Source organism: Argopecten irradians, chromosome 11 (assembly GCF_041381155.1).
Source record: "Argopecten irradians isolate NY chromosome 11, Ai_NY, whole genome shotgun sequence".
Taxonomy (NCBI): Eukaryota; Metazoa; Mollusca; class Bivalvia; order Pectinida; family Pectinidae; genus Argopecten; species Argopecten irradians.
Genome location: NC_091144.1, coordinates 18146088 through 18166312, shown reverse-complemented (window position 1 = coordinate 18166312; position 20225 = coordinate 18146088).

Here is a 20225-nt window from a genome sequence, read left to right as displayed (position 1 = left end):
ACATAAATATGCACAAAGCATGTGACTAGTACAAACAAGATTGATAAAAGGTCTATATTCATGTAAACAGCTTGTTCAGGAGCCCCCAATTTCTCGAAAACAAAAATGTGCAGACTTTAAAGTTTTTTTTTTAAAAACTTAAGTTTTTCTCCTTTATGTAACTTATATGAAAATTTATGACTTAAGTCAGTTTCTATACATGAGCAATTAACACTACTGTTGCTGTGGTTTGAATGAGTACAATAAGATTATTTGTTTTCCCCCATTTCAATACCTTCTATCAATAGCAGATAGATCTATGCAAGCAAACCCGAAAGATATCACCATATACAATAGGGCGGATTGATGTTAGGTTTTATAACTGAAATCCCAGGAGACTTCGGCAGAACATGGTCTTTTGGTCGATTACAGACAGGACTGGGTTACAAAGACAATGAAGAATATATTTGGTATACGTAAAAATGTTGAAACAATAACAATGTTTACGTAATTTTCTAAAATATTAACGATTAGAGACCCTGTTTATAGCAATATGTGAATGTCAAAAAAACGCTTTCTCAAAAAAGAAAATAACCTTATAGATAAGAGTATCAAAATACTCCACCGCCGACGAATGGTAATTTTTCTCCTATCAAAAACAGAAGCAGACGAATTAGTATTTTTCGTCATTTAGAATGTTACTTACTTTACACCCATTACCACTATTGAAAAAAATTGAGCATTTTTATTTATTAGGAAATTCTGGATGGAATAGAAATATTAAAAAGAATTAATTGCGTTTGGACAAAAATACCATGACACACGCTATGCCCTATATTTGAATTAAGTAATTGATTGTGGCATGCAACAGTTACTCAAGAAGCTAAAAGAATAATATAATATTTTTTATATGCATTTTTGTGTTAGTAAGACACATATGAACATGATTATATATAGGTTTTTGCCCAAATGATGGGTATCGTTTATGCTCTGTTGGCGGAGCATCATCAACATAAGTGACAGCTTGTTGATATCACATTCCTTGATATCAATATGGCATACAAATCGCTGTAAAATTAAATTGATATGTGACACCACGATCATTTTTTTTAAATTTGAAGAGGATAAGAAGTTATTATCTGCATTCATCGTATGTACATTTGGTACATATTTCATGATAAATGTATCTCTAATCAAACTTTTTTTTTATATGTACCAATGTGTTTTAAATATATTCCAATCGAAATAATAGACAAAATGTGATTTTATAAGTAAGACATATTTTACAAACTAACAACATGAGTAATACATTAGTCTAAATTGTGTACACGAGTATAGGGAGCATTTAATATTTTCTTCGGCAATGTTTCAGTTGATATTTTGACAGCATTTTTTCACACTTAATAATATTTAAAACAAATTATGTGTTCTTTGATCTTGGGGTCTTAGCATTCAGGTCCATGAACAACGCCTCGTCGATCTTCCCCGAGAAGGCCCATCTGTCACTTTAGGCATAGGTAACAACTGTGAAATGAAGTGTTATTTTCCTCTAGTTTTCAAAACATCATGTACACATTTTTTCAAATTCCAGGTAAAATGACGGTTTTGTATGTGCCGTCATAATACTTGGACGTACAATTCTGTCTGACTATACAAAAGAATGAATTCTCAAACTTCAAAACCAAAGTATATGTGTGAAACAAATGAAATGCAAAATTATATTACCTTATTCAAAAATCCCGAGTATTTTGTTTTACAATGTTTACAATATTTTTTGTCACAAAGGGACTCATTTCTATGCACTATAAATATAGTAAAACTGACTAGGCAGGTTAAAAACGTGCTTTGAGATTGCAACGAAATAACGTTTTTTTTTTGTTCAAAGAAATCGTTTAGTTTGTTAGACACTCCCTATTATATATATTCGTGTGGACTTTATTATTAAAAGTAGACGACATGCTTAATAACTATGTAATAACCTAATCAGTTTGTTAATCAATGTTTACTTATCAAATATGTCCAGGGTACCAGAGACATCGGGTTTTGGTGTTGGGTACCTAACCCCCTGGTACCCATTAAAAAAATCCTCATCGTTTCGCTATTATACTGTTAGAATCATAAACCAAAAGGAGTGTTAACGTAATAACGCCCTCCCCCACACAGATATAAATTAAATAAATAAATAAATAAAAAATATAAATAAATACATAAATCATTCAATTTGGAAGCGTTAGCATTGAATAATTATGAACGAAGTGGTTTTTTTAATGGGTAAAATGTTTCTTGCGAGTTTTGATTCCGGTAGCTTGGGTCAAACTCATATCAAAGACGGAAAGTGCTGGAATTTGTTGATATCCGTTTTACATTAATAATCACCGAAGATTCATACAATATCGATAATTCCACCCTTGAAATTGATCTGAGACCGTGTCAACAGTCGGTGTAACATACAGATACTCATGGTATCCTAGTACACAGATGTTGCTGTAACAGATTACATTTATGAATCCCCTATATGATTATTATTTTTTTCTTTTACCCTGTTTTAAAATTCTTAAATTTTCTGTTCAGTTTCACTCCACCACTTACCTCCTCCACGCACCAGGACCAGCCTTTTGGGTGGGTAAGGTAAGAAAGGAAAGATGTAGGCAAATTATGTATGTATAATTCGTGGTAAGTACGGGACGAGGATAGATGTAGGGAGCTGATGTATGTATAATCGTTGGTAAGTACGGTACGAGGATAATGTAGGGAGCTGATGTTATGTATAATTCGTGGTAAGTACGGGACGAGGATAAATGTAGGGAGCTGATGTTTGTATAATTCGTGGTAAGTACGGGACGAGGATAGATGTAGGCAGTTTATGTATGTATAAAATTTCTGGTTTAGAGTTTGCTTCCTTTTTTGATTTCTTACAAATATTTCTAATCTACCAACCTACCTACCTGCCCTACCTAACCAGGTCTACCAAACCTGGGTCTTTGGTCTCGTTGACCTCCTAAGAATAAATTCAAAATCATTGATACGTAGTTGCGCCTTATCCTTGATAACACGATAATAAGTCTTTTTGTTCTTAGATTAAATTCCATTTGGCTTTGGCTCAGGTAGATTTATCTTCATTGCTATCTATATAAATCCACAGCGATGATTAATTACATTCCTAACTCCTTAAAATGCCAATTCAGTGAGGCTATTTCAGATACAAAACAACGAAGCAAAATAAGACATAAATGAATTGTTCAACAAATTCTTTATTAAACATAAAACAAGAAATACTGACTTTCAAGACATTTGTTCAGTCTTTTATCGAAACCGTTGAAATAAGCAGGTATCAACGTGTACGCTGTACACGTCCCCGAGCGCAAAGTCACGCGCGTTAAAACAAATGCAGAATGCATATCCACTGAGTGATGGATTAATCTTTATGTTTATTAACCACCTTCTTTTTTTACAATCGATCCTCTTTAACCTCCAAATAACTTGAAAATCAGACTTTCTACTAAATCACAATATCTGTTTAAAAAAACACGTTCGCTGTTATAAATATTGATGGCATACCAGACGTTTCCATTTTTAATGTGAGGCAGATAATATATATTGGGAGATCAATTAAATTTTCGTGTTTATTAATTTTCGCAAGTACTCAAAGTACAGTAGGTTGGTACCCAGGAGTAAATTATTATTTAACCTATAAAAGGATGCAAACAAGCGCGCATTCCGTGGTTCACGACTGGAAATAGCCTTTTACAAAGTACAAACGTTGTACATGAAATAGCACATACACGACAGCGAGAAAAGCAAAACTAAAAGTAAATCTAAATCTACGTACATTTACATTAAACCAGAATATTTAAAACATCCTTGGATCGCAAAAGTTTTAAACACTTTTTCTTTTCGTGGACTTCTAAGTCTCGCGATTATTCTTTTGCAAAAACAAGTTCGTGAATATTAAAAATTCTCGAAATGAAACATTGAATAAATTCCGTATGAAGAAAATAATGAATAACAATGTTAATTTCTTTGTGGAGTATTAACTTCCGCCGAGATTCGATTTGGATCGCGATAAATTGCAGAAAGGATAAATAGCACGTGGATAAAAGGGAAGCTGTATTTACCAAGAGAATTTAGATTCGAATCCTGTCTTACACAGATATTGATGAGATTGAAATACTGTCTAACCCAGATTATACTAACTCTGGGCGGGTACAGTACCCAATATAGTACGTATGTTTATTTGTATACGTTTGATTTTCATATTTCGAATATTGCACCTATTCAAATTGGTATTTCCCGGAAAACAATATGGGAAAAAACAATAAAAATATTAAAATGCTTTATTAAGAGTAACATATATTTTTTCATCTTTAAAAAATAACACATGTTAAGGTACTAATATTTTTCATAATCTAAAAGAATAATTGCTAAAGTTTTCCCAGTTGAAAAGAAGACAAATATAGCCAACAAAATGGGTAAAGCCACAACAAATAGGAAACCTATATAATTTGTACATAATGTGGGCCCACAACACACCAAGAGCTTCCCGACACCATCAGCCTATAAACATAGCACTAATTGACATTTCACTGGGCTAATGTGTCGGTATTTCTTTGATAATGTATGTCCTTGAAAACAAACATCAGCATTTGAACCCTTGTATCGTAATATTTGCTTGAGAAAAGCAGTTCTTTTGACAAAGCATTTTTACCATTATATGACATTAAATAGGTTGTTCGGCATTATAAAACAACTGGCCATTTATTGGTTGAAATACATGTTACACGTACATATCTAAGTAGTAACGTTTGGGACAAGGAAGTAATTCCAACCGTGTGGACAAAACAAAATTGTCAAATTTTCGAGGCGATCTGCCCATTTACCAAGACAAACAAAACGAACACGATTACATAATAGCATACGAATATTTGTCTACTTTGTCTCGCATTACCGTTCGTATCCTATTATGTAATCGTGTTGTCTTGATAAAGGGGCAAATCGCCTCGAAAATTTGACAATTTTGTTTTGTCCACACGGTTGGTTTTACTTCCTTGTCCCATATTTACCATTTGAAGTAATTCCGTATCCAACAGACTTACGTTTTGATTCGGATCCTGTGTCATCCTGGAAAAATCCAGTTTGATAATACTTTTTTGACCCTAAGTAGTAACGTTTACAAAAAACATTCCACAAATGGATTTATGTTCACGAGTAGCCAGAAGACAAAGGGGATTATGGTCATATGACAGTACATGTGTCATGATGATATTATCAATCATTCAAATTTGTTTCTTCTGAGCTCATACTCTCCCGATATTCTACGATATCCAACTTTGGAATTTTATTTCATTACAATTATATGGCAGTTAGATACTTAAGAAAGGGACAATATCCTCGATTTTTAGCACACTATTTTGAAAATGATTACTTTCGTATACAAATGTTTCTTTGAAACTGTTAGATTCAAAGCCACGTTTAAAAGTTTAAAGGAAGTTAATAGTTCCTAAATCCTCCTACAGTCAATATTTCTATAGGCTTTACTTGAGGTACTTTTAGTTTATTTCAGATAAACATCCCCGCCGTAAGAATAAATAAATAGTTTTCCAGAATGAACCGTTTTCTAAAGCCTGAAGATTACTGTTATTTTTGGTGTTGACACTAGGAGCAACACCTTGCTGTGGGTCCTGTATCATTCTTTAAAAGGAGGAAAAACGTAAATCCCACTTTCCGAGTATATTAGTAGAAGGTCCAACTATGTCGGTACTTCCGGTCGCGTTTATCATTGATGGGTTTTCACATAGAGTCTGGCATCATTATGATGGGAGTTACCGGTGCGTAAGTAATATCATCTATGGGATGGCAGTGGATCATGTCAAACTTAGGAACATTGTCTTCGCAGATGTGATAAATCTTATAAACATATTGGTTCCACCATTAAAGAAATAAAAGATTACAAGGTATTTACCGAGGTTATGTTTAAAGATTTATACCACGTATTTACCAGTAGGTGTACAGATTACCTCCACTACCAGGATATGTAGTAAGATTAACCAGTATGTTTAACCAGGTAGAAGAAAGAATTCAACTATTATTTACCAGTAGTGAAAGGAAAAAAAAATTAACCGTATTTATAAGATAGGTGTAAGATTACCAGAATTTACCAGGTAGGTGTAAGATTACCTGTATTTACTTAGGTAGAGGAGTAAGGATTACCAGTATTTACCAGGTACGGTGTAAAATGACCATATTTACCAGTAAGGTATACAGATTACCAGTATTTACCAGGTAGGTGTAAGAATAACCTGTGATTTACTAGGTACATGTAGGAGTGAGATTACCAGTATTTACCAGGTATGTAGTAAAGATTACCAGTATTACCAGGTATGGTGTAAGATTTACCAGTTTTAAACCTGGTAGGGAAATTTCCAGTATTTACCAGGGTAGTCGTAATATTACCAGTATTTTAGCAGGTAGGTGTAAGATTACCAGTATTTACCAGGTAGGTGTAAGATTACCAGTATTTACCAGGTAGGTGTAAGATTACCAGTATTTACCAGGTAGGTGTAAGATTACCAGTATTTACCAGGTAGGTGTAAGATTACCAGTATTTACCAGGTAGGTGTAAGATTACCAGTATTTACCAGGTAGGTGTAAGATTACCAGTATTTACCAGGTAGGTGTAAGATTACCAGTATTTACCAGGTAGGTGTAAGATTACCAGTTTTAACAGGTAGGTGTAAGATTACCAGTATTTACCAGGTAGGTGTAAGATTATTTACCAGTGTAAGATTACCAGTATTTATAACCAGGTAGGTGTAAGATTAAGATTACCAGTATTTACCAGGTAGGTGTAAGATTACCAGTATTTACCAGGTAGGTGTAAGATTACCAGTATTTACCAGGTAGGTGTAAGATTACCAGTATTTACCAGGTAGGTGTAAGATTACCAGTATTTACCAGGTAGGTGTAAGATTACCAGTATTTACCAGGTAGGTGTAAGATTACCAGTATTTACCAGGTAGGTGTAAGATTACCAGTATTTATAAGATAGGTGTAAGATTACCAGTATTTACCAGGTAGGTGTAAGATTACCAGTATTTACCAGGTAGGTGTAAGATTAGATTACCAGTATTTACCAGGTAGGTGTAAGATTACCAGTATTTACCAGGTAGGTGTAAGATTACCAGTATTTACCATGTAGGTATTTACCAGGTAGAAGATTACCAGTATTTACCACCAGGATAGGTGTAAGATTACCAGTATTTACCAGGTAGGTGTAAGATTTCCAGTATTTACCAGGTAGGTGTAAGATTACCAGTATTTATCAGAGGTGTAAGAGGTAGGTGTAAGATTACCAGTATTTACCAGGTAGGTGTAAGATTACCAGTATTTACCAGGTAGGTGTACGATTACCAGTATTTACCATAAGTGTAACGATTTACCAGTATTTACCAGGTAGGTGTAAGATTACCAGTATTACCAGTATAAGATAGGTGTAAGATTACCCCAGTATTTACCAGGTAGGTGTAATGATTTCCAGTATTTACCAGGTAGGTGTTTAGGTACGATTACCAGTATTTACCAGTGTAGGTGTAAGATTTCCAGTTTTAACGGTAGGTGTAAGATTACAGTATTTACCAGGTAGGTGTAAGATTACCAGTATTTACCAGGTAGGTGTAAGATTACCAGTATTACCAGTAGGTGTAAGATTACCAGTATTATAAGACTAGGTGTAAGATTACCAGTTTTTACCAGGTAGGTGTAAGATTACCAGTTTTAACCAGGTAGGTGTAAGATTACCAGTATTTACCAGGTAGGTGTAAGATTACCAGCTATTTATAAGGTAGGTGTAAGATTACCAGTATTTACTAACCAGGTAGGTGTGATTACCAGTATTTACCAGGTAGGTGTAAGATTACAGTATTTACCAGGTAGGTGTATGATCTGACCAGTATTTACCAGATAGGTGTACCAGGTAGGTGTAAATTACCAGTATTACCAGGTATAATGTAACTTTACCAGTTTTTACCAGGTAGGTGTAAGATTACCAGTATTTACCAGGTAGGTGTAAGAACTATATTCATACATACCTTGATTGATCCTTTGTTCCATAAAACCATGTATTACAGAAATGATTCTATCTATGGATCTTGTTTAACGTGTGTTAGGACATGCATCCAACATAAATCTGCAAGTATATTTCTAGTATAAAATACGCAATCGTGACCACCTGCATACATACCCTTTGAACGTTCATGATAAAGTTTTAGGTTATTTGACCATAAACCAACTTTCAAATACTTTATTTATGAATCGCAAGAATAAATCACGCGAAAATGTAGTTAGTTTAAAGTAATGTCTTGTAAAATTGCTTTGTTATAACAATTGTGATGAGTACTTTTTTCACTGAGAAATATGCATACATGTACATTATATGTTAATTACTAAGCACACTGATATACAGCTGCCAATATAGTAATATATGTACCATAGGACACTATGTTGGATGGTAATATATATGTTGTTATGCTCTCTGCAACAGTATCTGGAGCTCCGATATCAATCACACGGCATACGAATGTTTGCAACAGTTCTGGGAATATTTTCTATGGTAAGCATTCGCATTTCACCATTTCCATGCATAACTTTACAGTAACGTATAACAGCTAATGAGGTAATGAGAAGATAAGTAATGATACAACACATTCCGGTCATGGCCATCTTGTAAGATGTTTAATTGCTCGCATTCGTTCACAATATTAATGTTGTTGTCGGGAAAATCTTTCCCTTTATGTCAAATGTTAAGAAGTCTTGTGGGACAGTGAAATAAAAATTAAAACGTATTGTGTTAATTTGTCGCTATAGTCTTATGTGGCTGATAATCTCGTTCACTATTATATTAGATACCGCAAAATTGTTTTATTTTGTTTACAGCTTAACTATATGGGTAGTGTACTATTCGTACCAGCAGTTACACTCAAGGCCGGTAAGTTATTATTTAGTTGGGTTTTTTTGTTCGTAAATTCACGTCTATATCTCTTTATTGGGATGTGATTTTAAAACCATGATATCGTAACACGAAAATTTGGTTGATACAAACTCGGATAACTTAAAAACGTGGCTTCATCTCTTATTCTTTAATTATAAATCTCGGAAAAAATAGAACTAAGAAAATGAAAAAATATCGGAAAATAAAAACTGATTTTTTTCTGAATGATACAATCATACTCAGAATATTATTGATGTATTATTTTTCTATTACTGGCTTGCTTTGTAAACTTAAAGACAGTTATCCGCACGGTTTAAGTATACGTGATGACATCTGGCGATATCATCAAAGACAACGTTAACTATATTGTATATTCCCTTTGATAATATGAATTTAATTCACATACCGGTAAATACATATGAGGAACCCTGCGTAGAGATGTAACATACTGTAGTTACATACACTAATAGAGAGTTGGATAGAACAATGATACCCACGTGCTATTGTTTTCCCTTCCATTCCCAGTAACCAACATGCCTATGTGGAGCCTCGATAGTCGTCTGATGGTTATAGTTGTCATATATACACTTTTGGTAAGTGTTTTCATTCCAAAATACCACATCATTAATTACTAATTCTAATATCATTACAATTTTTAACAAAGAAATGAAAGGACCTTCTGTCGTCATAGACGCTTCTTGTCTACGAAAACAAATAATCCGTCCACATTTTGTTTCTGGGCATCAAAATCCAGATGTTCTTGAGATAAAACCTACATGAAATTTGATAATGACACATTAGGTACTAATTAGGCATGACAATTACATGCTTTAACTTATTGTTACAATACAACAAAATAGAGTTGTGGCGGATTCAATCTAAGCTAATAGTTAAGCCGGAAGCTTTTTTAAACTTCCGACGAAAACGTTGTGTGTGTAACAGTATTTCGATAATAGAATCAGAAAACTAATTTTGAAGCAATGCAGAGATATTCTACAACCTTCCAACCACAAGAACTTGAATGTAACATAGGGGAATGCATAAAATATTGTAACCAATTACAAACATATATTCACATCGTCAAAAAAATATACATTTCATTTTTTTTTTCGATATATTAGAGTAGAACAAAATATACTCCACGGAAAGGTAATCAACTTAATTACGTGCCGATTTTTTTTTCGTCGTCCCAAGTCAACTTGCCTATTTTACTAAAGTTTATATTAAGAAGTTGTTATTTCAAAATAAGATATATAAGAGTGTGCTTTCATTTGAAATGCATCATACTATATTTCTGAGGCTGATAAGAGGAGTTTGGATAATTAATGTAAAATGATTGATTTCCCATGGCGGTCTTTAAAGCTTTGGTGTCGAACAGATGAAGTCCAGGCAGGTCTAATGATTGAGGTGAGATGTGCTTTACTATCATCATCAAGGTATACACCTCTATCGAATAATTTCCTAACAGTGATGCAGTAATTTCTAAAACTTTAATATAACCACAGTAACGACAAAAATGGCTTCTTTTATACAGATGATCCCTAGCCTTCGATGACAAATGGTATATTAGGGGTTTTTGAAGGATCACTTAGCTGTACGATTGATTGGCGCATTCTGGGGGACATCTGTGGATGCTTGATTACCACACCCCTTCCGGCGAGAACCGAGGGGAATAACGTTTTACTTCCCGGTCTGTCTGTCTGTCTGTCCTGTCCCGTCTGGACAGTCGTTCGGTCGGTCTGGTTTGTCTATCTGTACAGTTAGGAATATGAAGTTTAGGGTCATAAAGGTTTAACATTACAAAGGATCCACTGCTAATAAAATATAGATTGCTTTCACAAAATATAAGTTTCGAGACGACAACATGAGAAAACAGCAAAGCTAATTTGATATCATCAAACTTGCACGACATGGCATAAACAGCAAATGATGAATGATAACAGCTTTGGATTGAATTTGGGGGCCAAAGGTCATTGTTTAGCTAACACAGATTGTTTTCAACAATTTTTGGTTTCCGGATGATAACATTGAGAATATATCGACGGAAATTGTTCAAATTTCAAACAAAGGTAGTCATAGGAGCAAATGCTGCTCGGAAATGATTTGGTGTCCAAAAAGGTCAACCTACACAGATCACACTGTTTACTGATAATAGATTTGTTTCAGACAAATTTTTTTAGAGTTATATCGAATGGATAAATTTGTGAGGAGACAAATCAACGGAGAATGGTCTAAAAACTTCATACAATGAAAAACATAGTTGATAACATATGCTTGCGAGTAATGAATTTGGGGATCAAAAAGGTCACCTACCAAGGTCAATTTTTACTAAAAATAGGAATGTTTTAGTTTTTTAATGGAAATTTGTGAAACGCATCATCAAAATGTATCCAAATTTTTTCGTACAATGATAGCAAAACTAAGCCAATAATAACCTTCTATAGGAATTTATAAAATGTAGTTGGACATTAGGGGACCGTGTTGTTGGCATTGCAAACACTTTACTGTAAGCTTTGCTACTTTAAATACATTGTTTCGTGTTAAGGAAGACAATAATAGTAAGACCTGGATAACCTATCCTTACTACTATAACACTAACAGGGTACCAATGATTCCGGAGCAATAGTGACAAGACGGATGTCGTCCTTTTTACGAGAATGGACGCGGTCCCAACATTTTCGAAGTAAGATGAAATAACCTCTAATCACAACCGAAAGTATGACACGTAATAATTACATAAATGATAAAATGGAAGCGATGGTGATAGTAATAATATAACTGTTTCGTGATATGATGAGAAGGTGAAGAAAATATGTTTTGTGTGGTGATGAATATTTGAAAGAAAGCCCTTCTAACGAGAGTACAACTAATGTCCCCCCCCCCGACCAAACCTGTATATCAATGTACTGAAATGACTGAAACAATTTTTTAACTGGATCTCCCATAACCATGAAGAAAGAAAGAGGTCCATTGAACTAGTAATATATTCAATACATTGGAATATAGCCCGAACTTGTTAACGTATAATTTTTTTATTTTTTTTCCTATGTTTAAGTTTCGGAACCGGAACCGACACTGTACTTATCCATACTGTCATCGTATTGGAGATTTGAATATTTGGGAGCCTTACTGGACAGAGTTGGAAATTGTGCCTTTTTTCCCACAAACCGACATTTTCAGAGGAACAAAGCGACAACCTACCGTAAAGACAGCCCAGAGTTATTTTTCGTTCCAAATTAAAATGAAAAGTTCTTAATAGGTGACATGGCAGCATTTTTTGGATTATGATAGAATGAAGTATGTTACAGTTACTCATCCCAGAAACTAATAGTCTAAAATTAAAAACAAAAAAAATCGGAATTCACGCTTTTCCTTTGTCCACGTGATTTACTTCTTCGTTTTGCTGCGGTTTCTTTCTCTTTGTCAATGACAAGGGGAGTCAGACACGGATTCAGGTTTCTTTCATTTTATTTTCTCGATAGAACTAATTTTCCCCCTACATGTGGTGTCGGGAAATAAATATTATAATATATGAAGTTGTGATCTTCTTGGTCAGTTCCCCCTAACATGAAACTGTCTCCCGTGGTCTGACGAGAAAGTAGCCGGGAATCGATAGGTAGGAAATTGACATGAGCAGAAGCGGATAATGTAGAAGCACATAGCACAGTAGTGTCAGTGGACCAATCAATTTGTTCAATGAAAAAACGATTAGTCCAGTAAAGCACGACAGTTAGCTACATAGACATTACGAACGACACGATGTACAGTAAAACAGTTACAAAGCAAAATCATGTGACATCGCGCTACAGGGTAATATCGAATATAAAAACGGCCTGAATATATACAATATATTTAATTTAAAAAAACAATTACAAATACACTGTATAATAACCATACAACCCCCTGTTAAACGAAATGTTGCCCCCCAACATGTATAACGCAAAATATTACAAAAGTTATCCTGTTGTGAGAATTACAATTATAATTAAAACCCATGATGTTACCACACCCCTGAAGACGAGCCGAGAGAATTTTCTCAGCACCCGGAGATAATAATCCCTCTTGGCGCAAGTGACCTCTATGTAGTCAGCAGGGTAAGCTGTAGTTTTGACGACATCTACTTTCTGTATCAACGGTTTCTTCCTCATGTCCTTCCCTCCCACCTCGCCTCGGGTATAATAATTGTCATCATCTCAGACTCTGACCCGACCCAGCGAGGTGGTTTGAGACTATTGTCTGACTTCGCAAGTCAGCAATAGCAGCATCGCCAACTATTTGGGAGTTGGTACACTCACTGCTGCATTCTTATGGAGGCGCCATTATCCTATAATTCCTCCACCCCAACAATATCACCTCACTGGCACTCAATTACCCGTCCCGATAATCCACAGATATGTCTAAATGAGGGCGCTGGCGTAAGGCCCTGGAACGAGGAGTTGGGTATTGGTCCTTTGGGCATAGGTTCGGGTTTGTGATTTCCTTTGGAGTTTAATCCAGATATCCTATTTGGAAGCAGTAAGTTATGGTGGGAGCGTCTCCGTTTTCCTTCCTTCTCCATGTTTTTTTTTTCTTTACAAGCAACAAATACTGGGCATATCTCAATATGTTGTTTCTACGCACGTCATTTATATTCCCTCCTTCTTCCCATTTTATAGTTTGTGTTTTCCGTCAAATGCGAATATATCACCAATGCTCTGTCAACCGGTGCAGACTGCAATGATCCTCGAACAGCTGCATGTCCGTAAACCCTTCTTTCATTCTCTTTACGTGATGCCTTGTTTGTCTATGGTCCATACGAGGTGTGGAGACCGCATCCGAAGTTTTGTGCGACAAATTGTTGGATCGAAGTGAGCCCTCTTCACGGTTTTTCCATCCTGTGTTAAATGCCAGATGTATTGGAATGCCGCGGCTCGCGTTTCGAACATAAAGGGAAAATGATGAGACACCTATAACCCATTGGGGTCTATTCCCAATGGCATTATATACATAACTAGTGTGGAGACATAGTCTTTGAAATCTTTTTTATCTTTCTCTAGCGTTCGCAATGCAAGCTCAGCAGGTGTTGAAACCTCGCAATGTCCTTTACGTTTGAGGTGGTATGAAGTATTCGTGATTAAGTCGATTCCCTACGAGTTTTTGAATCTCCTTCTCCGAGATTGCTCTGAACGTTTGCACAACCCTTGGCCGGTGTGAATCCTTTTTGTCATACCGTAGTGAACGAAACGAATTGATTGAGGGATTTTTTTCGCAAATCAAGCGACGTTCACGTGTATGTCCAAGTTTACAGCAGTACATTGAGTATTTCTGTGGTCGGTATTCCTGTCACATTTATTAGGATATGATTATATTTACTTCAACGTTGTAAACTTTTGTGTTGTTCAGCTCTTTTATGATACTTAATACAATTTAAAGTGATAACTTAAATATGTAGTATTTTACTAATTGTGATGTTTTTTTGGTTCGGTTTACATCAGAATGTACCTAGTGACGAAGAACTGTTTTGTTTGTGTTTTATTTACAACATTCATTGCCGCGGCGGTAGAGGGCGCTGTCATGTTCGCAATTTACTTCAACGCTAAAGGCTGTGATCCTTTTGTAGCCAACCAAGTTTACAAAACGAAAAAATCAGGTATTAAAACATTTGTAAAACATTTTGCCTATAAGAGTGTTCAGATTAAAAAAGGATAAAAAAAAAAAAACAAACAAAAACACATACAAAAATACACACAAATAAATAAATTGATTAAAAAATAAAGAGAAACAAATCCTAACATAAATGTTAAAAAAAAAGCCCAACCCCCACAATACATATGTGATTGAAATGCAACTAAATAAAATTTAATATTCACAAGTCGAATGTTTTATACAAATGTGTTTTAATTTTAATTCAAATTTTATTGTCTATTGATGTGTATGGCTGGCTTCATATGTAATCCTTTTTGTAGCTGATCGCTAGGATGGTGATCGATATATTTGACACAGTTGCCCTGCCTCCCGGGATTATTCATTGGCCGCCCTATTCATTCAGCGCCTCCCTCAGGTAATACATTAATTGTTGATTTCCCATTCTTATACTGCGAAATGAATATAATTCAATAAATTGCTGTAATTTATTTCAATAGAAAAACACACAGAATTATATAGAAAATACCCAGATAGATTACTGATTCATCGATGATGTGTCAAATTGTACATAAAACATGTATCGAAAAGAAAAAGAGAATAAATGCAATTGTAACTTCAAAAGAGACAATTCGAGTTTGAGTAAAAAAATAAGCACATGTATAAAGAGAGAAATGCGAATCCATTTACAGAAAAATAGACGAATGTAAAATAATAAGAATATGTGTATTTTCCCGAAACCTATAGTCTCGGTATGCATCGTAATGTTCATTTTTTCCCCACTAGTACGATGTCATCACTCCTGAACAGTTCCTCCACCGTATTTTGGGAAGATGTCATCCAGCCTCATATGAAGCCGATGTCTGATTTCCGGGCGATGGTAATCACCAGGTGTTCAGGTACTGAAAATCGACATTACAGAAAAACTGAAACAAATACATCTCATATTAAAATTTCTGTCATTCATATTTTGTTCAGATAATATCGTTTACTGCTATAATGCTTTGTTCACCTAATACCGATGTGATTACCGAAGGAATGAAAAGCCACATATCGTTATAAATTGACTTTAAATCAAACAATAAGAAGCATTAAATCTGGCTTTAAAGGTATTAATGTACGAGGTCATGGTCATGTTTACCATCCGCCAAAATAATCGGATATGATGTACGTATATCAATTAAATACATATTCGTATAGTTGGCTTTACGGGTCCTATTTATACTGAAGCTATATAGGGGGTCACTAGTTCTGAAAGCCTCGTTTTTGCTTTCAGTTACTGGTGTTTGGTGCTATAGGAATATTTGTAGCGTTCGTGGTGTCTGGTTTAACGGGGGTCCTATTTTCCCAGGTAAGTCGGCCAATACACCCATTTACAAACGTTAAATATAGTGAACATATAAACATAATAATAAGATGACGCCAATGCTCCTTGTTTAATTATCTATTGATTTTGAATGAACCACAACAGAGAACATTGGTAATGGTCCTGTACTAGTAGGATCCTGTAGAAAGTGCTACCAACCGATTACAGAAATAATCACCACCTGTACAATAAGGTTAATTTTCAGTAATAGCGTTGATGAACCTTGCATATCTGGAAAATAACTTTCAATATGTAAACCAATCAAGTCATTTTAGTGTTATAAAACCCCACCTTAACGTAACTTATAAACGAGCTCTTTCACTTTTTCATTTTACTTCAAAATTTCACATCTACAATGCGACAAAGTGTTTACATGTAGCTATATCAAGTTCATATTATGTTGGAGGTTCTATGTGATGAAGATATTAGTGCACTGTCCCTGTCTAATAAGTTTGAAATAATGAAATTCGTAGGTAGGGGAATGCTGAAAAAATAAATATTGTAATAGGACAAAATTAGGGACACAATGACATCCGGTTGGAATGTTGGTGTTATAAGTAGCAGCAACATTGTCCTTTGTATTATATTATCATTACAGTTTTTACAGATCGTTAAATCGGCCAAATATTTTATTGTATAAACAATAGCGTATTTTAATCTTCTGAGCTCATATTATAGAGTAACAGTGTGCTTAGGTTGTTTGAGACAGTTGTCATTATGTTCAAAATACAAATGGAAGATATTGTTTTAGGTTGTCCTATGTTTGGTCAAAACAGTGAAAGTCCGGTAAAATTACAACTAAGGTCAAATAACAATCTTTGATTCACAATGGTTTAAAGTTAATATTTTTTATTTCTATTTTGATATGAATTTCTATTTCCAAAAACCTATATTAAAATATTGAAAAATTGAAATTTTTGGATATTTGCGAAAGTCTGGTTTTGCAGTACTTGTATAACTGCTATCAATGTTGTTGTTTGTATTGGTGTTGTGTTTGTATTACAGATCTTTGGCCACGACAGTTTCCTGTCTTAATGGGAGCTGTCATTGGGATATTCTTACTTGGCTGGTGCTGTCCTCGTGCAAATAAACTGGTACATAACATAAAACCTGTCTCAAGCAAAACTCTGCATAAAGGTCACCTGCCTAATCAGACCGCTTATTTATGGTTCCCAAATGGCTAACTCTCCAGCCCATGGGTGGACCACTTGGTTATAATGCACTTGTTTCGACCACTTGGTAATAAATGACTTTTTTGTCTATGCCAATTGGGGGTTTCCTAGGATATTTTACCTTAGCTCAGCGCCATCAAAACGCACTGCGTTTAGTATTTACACCTTAACAAAACAGACGATTTTAGGCTGCTTTTATAGACCATCAAACAATCCTAAATTGTATTATTAAATGTAGGGAACGAATAACATCGAAAGAGATACAAATCAGCTGAGATTGGCCGAGATCAGACCCGTGGCCCCAGACGTACTGGTCCGCAGCTCTGTTGACCTAGTTTTAAATATCTTACTATAGGTCGCTGTTAAATGCATCAAATATGTGGTCAGATCCATAATTTAGAGTATTTATGTAAATTGCATTCACGTTATAATTTGGAAAGAATCAGAATGACATTTTGTAGGTTATGGTGATAACCAATTACCCACTTTGAAGCAATTTCCAAAGACATTAAACAAATGCCATTGATGTGACCTAAAATAACGACTGAAAGTAACGTTCGGTTGATTGTCTGAATACACTTAACGTCCCATGAATAGGTTAATTTAGGACTGATTGAAAGACAAACTCTACTCTATAGATTGTGTCACATGTGTTAATCACTTTATATTTGAAAGAGCAGAGTATGTTCGTTTTGTATCTGCTGAAAATGGTATAAACTTTACTTATGTTTTAATGATACCACCTCGAAGCATATTTCCAAAGACATCAATCAAATGCCATCATTATGGCCTGCTTATCGTATCTTGTTGCCACCCTGTCCTACAGGGAGCGTTGACCGGAGGGTCTCTCTGTGTCCTCGTGATCGGGTGGATATCAGTTCCACTATTTGCCAAGTATGGAAAGCACTGTACAAAACTTTTTCTGGAGAGTCTTCAATGGTCTCTTTACGCATACACCAGATGTGACAAAACCATCACCTTCAAGGGAGTGGAAAAAGTCAGACCAATGAAAAACATTTAACATCAATGGCCTCATTAATGACCTCGATGATATCACCTGTACCATTTATTGTCGCACGAGGATCCACGAGATTAATAAATGGTGCTTCATACAAATTATGGAGCTATTGGCTACGGAGAACCAATTCCACAAGACGGAGAATGTGGATCTGGTGTAGTTTCCATTATGACGAACAAGTCTGAAACAGCATATACGATATGTTAGAATCTGAGGGAGATCCCACATCTCTGAACCTGTTGTTCCTGATATGAACTCTGGCCAAGGATTGGTTATGAAAGATGACAGGCTAGAACAACTCTGGTAATGTAGTGTCACATCAGCTCATCGACATTGAAGACAACGCTCTGTCTTTCGACAAATTTGATACTGATATCTCAATTATTCTGATGATTTGGACTACCAGCTACCAGACATGCCGAGTCTCTTCGGTGGATGGAGCAGTGAGGCGAGAAAGCACGCACAATGATAATGGTTATCATTAAGAACCAGTGAAAGAAATATGTTACACTGTAGTCACCATCTAACATTTTGCCTATGCTATGCATAGGAAATAAACAATGAATGTTCTCATTTTCAAAGACACAAACGTTCTGGAAAATGATATAAACGGAAACACAGGCTTAGGTTACATTTGTTACTCTATCAGTAGGTGTTGTGCTGTAATAATTATGCTGTAATAAAACTAATGAGAGTATAACAATAATTATATTTTGAATTCCTATATATTTTTGTTTTTGTTGGTGTTTCTATTGATTCGTTGATTGATAAGAATAAAAAAAACTGATTACGAATAACAATTTGTTGTTGGGAAACATTTTTGCTGCGTGAAGACAAATATGAAAAATTTGCTGAAAAATTACCATTTTTGAGCTTAAAATCTTATTTTTTCATTTCCTACGTACAAATCGCTGCATATATTGGATTATTTGGTCCTGATATGTACTTGTTGTTCTATTGTGGTCATTTTGATACCTCATTTGTCTACTTCAGTTGAAAAATGTCAATGTTATGAATTTTTTTTCATTTTTAGCGAAATTCGTGATGGCGGCCATCTTAATGACGTCATTACCGGAACTTATACAATGTTAACATTGTTTTGTTTTTTTTTTTTTGTTTAAACTGATTTATAAGTGGACAAAGAACTAATTAGAAATAATTGTTTGCTGTTGGAAAACATTTTTGCTGCGTCAAGCAAAATATGAAAAATTTATTTAAAAATTACCATTTTTGAGCTTAAAATCCTATTTTTTCACTTCTTGCGAAAAAAATAACTACATATATTGGATTATTTGGTCCTGATATGTTTTTATTGTTCTATTGTGGTCATTTTGATACCTCATTTGTCTACCTCGGTTGAAAAATGTCAATGTTATGACTATTTTTCATTTTATACTGAAATTCGAGATGGCGGCCATCTTGATGACGTCATAACCAGAAGTTCATCCTAAATTATGCAATGTTAACATTTTGATTTGTGATCAGTGGGTCATAAGGGTTAAGAAAAATATTGGTTCGGAGGTTTGGGTGGGGGGTGCATGTGGGACCCTCCTAGCCCATGGCCTACATAGACGTAATACGTTTTGATGATTACATGGATCAAATAGCGAACAATACCGAATGAAATTGCAAACTAACATAGAGAGGCGCTCGGATCTGTCTTAATTGATAACTTACACAAGATACATTAAAACTTCACACGTAACAAAATAGATTATTACGAGACAATGCCGCACCCGTTAATCAGATTACGTTAATCAAGCTGCACTAACCCTGGGTTTGGATACTATCAAGGATAGGCACATTCCATATAGATTATTGACACTTCGTCTATAACCGATTAGTATAGAACCTTAACCATGTTCTTACATTCACAGCATAACAAATATACTAAGCGAACTCATTGACTATTAACAAAGAGCTTCACGGACAACACAGTATATACATACAATTCCATTGAATAGTGTTCATCCACTCAAGTTATAATTTCAACCATTTAAATGTTACGTTAAATAATAAAATAATATTTTCGCTTTTGTTTTTTGTTTTTTTGCAATGTGGGGATCCAAAATAGAATGAAATGTT